Source organism: Haematobia irritans, chromosome 1 (assembly GCF_050003625.1).
Source record: "Haematobia irritans isolate KBUSLIRL chromosome 1, ASM5000362v1, whole genome shotgun sequence".
Taxonomy (NCBI): Eukaryota; Metazoa; Arthropoda; class Insecta; order Diptera; family Muscidae; genus Haematobia; species Haematobia irritans.
In genome coordinates, this window is record NC_134397.1 from 148,993,527 (window position 1) to 148,995,200 (window position 1,674).

Consider the following 1,674-nt stretch of genomic DNA (forward strand, 5'->3'; position numbering starts at 1 on the left):
ACGAATTAAAGTCCTTTTCGCTCTAGGACGCATATTTAAGGAGATATGGGCAAAAGAAGTTTGTCATATAAAAATTTCAATTTTTTTAGGTTTTGGGTGGATTTTTAAATTTTTTGGGGGTGGTCACGAATTAAAGTCCTTTTCGCTCTAGGACGCATATTTAAGGAGATATGGGCAAAAGAAGTTTTTCATATAAAAATTTCAATTTTTTTAGGTTTTGGGTGGATTTTTCAATTTTTTGGGGGTGGTCACGAATTAAAGTCCTTTTCGCTCTAGGACGCATATTTAAGGAGATATACAAATTTCAATTTTTTTAGGTTTTGGGTGGATTTTTCAATTTTTTGAGGTGGTCACGAATTAAAGTCCTTTTCGCTCTAGGACGCATATTTAAGGAGATATGGGCAAAAGAAGTTTTTCATATAAAAATTTCAATTTTTTTAGGTTTTGGGTGGATTTTTCAATTTTTTGGGGGTGGTCACGAATTAAAGTCCTTTTCGCTCTAGGACGCATATTTAAGGAGATATGGGCAAAATAAGTTTTTCATATAAAAATTTCAATTTTTTTAAGTTTTGGGTGAATTTTTCAATTTTTTGGGGGTGGTCACGAATTAAAGTCCTTTTCGCTCTAGGACGCATATTTAAGGAGATATGGGCAATTTTTCAATTTTTTTAGGTTTTGGGTGGATTTTTCAATTTTTTGAGGTGGTCACGAATTAAAGTCCTTTTCGCTCTAGGACGCATATTTAAGGAGATATGGGCAAAAGAAGTTTTTCATATAAAAATTTAAATTTTTTTAGGTTTTGGGTGGATTTTTCAATTTTTTGGGGGTGGTCACGAATTAAAGTCCTTTTCGCTCTAGGACGCATATTTAAGGAGATATGGGCAAAATAAGTTTTTCATATAAAAATTTCAATTTTTTTAAGTTTTGGGTGAATTTTTCAATTTTTTGGGGGTGGTCACGAATAAAAGTCCTTTTCGTTCTAGGACGCATAGTTAAGGAGATATGGGCAAAATAAGTTTTTCATATAAAAATTTCAATTTTTTTAAGGTTTGGATGAATTTTTCAATTTTTTGGGGGTGGTCACGAATTAAAGTCCTTTTCGCTCTAGGACGCTTAGTTTAGGAGATATGGGCAAAAGAAGTTTTTCATATAAAAATTTCAATTTTTTTAGGTTTTGGGTGAATTTTTCAATTTTTTGGGGGTGGTCACAAATTAAAGTCCTTTTCGCTCTAGGACGCATATTTAAGGAGATATGGGCAAAAGAAGTTTTTCATATAAAAATTTCAATTTTTTTAGGTTTTGGGTGAATTTTTCAATTTTTTGGGGGTGGTCACGAATTAAAGTCCTTTTCGCTCTAGGACGCATATTTAAGGAGATATGGGCAAAAGAAGTTTTTCATATAAAAATTTCAATTTTTTTAGGTTTTGGGTGAATTTTTCAATTTTTTGGGGGTGGTCACGAATTAAAGTCCTTTTCGCTCTAGGCCGCATATTTAAGGAGATATGGGCAAAAGAAGTTTTTCATATAAAATTTTCAATTTTTTTAGGTTTTGGGTGGATTTTTCAATTTTTTGGGGGTGGTCACGAATTAAAGTCCTTTTCGCTCTAGGACGCATATTTAAGGAGATATGGGCGAAAGAAGTTTTTCATATAAAAATTTCAATTTTTTTAGGTT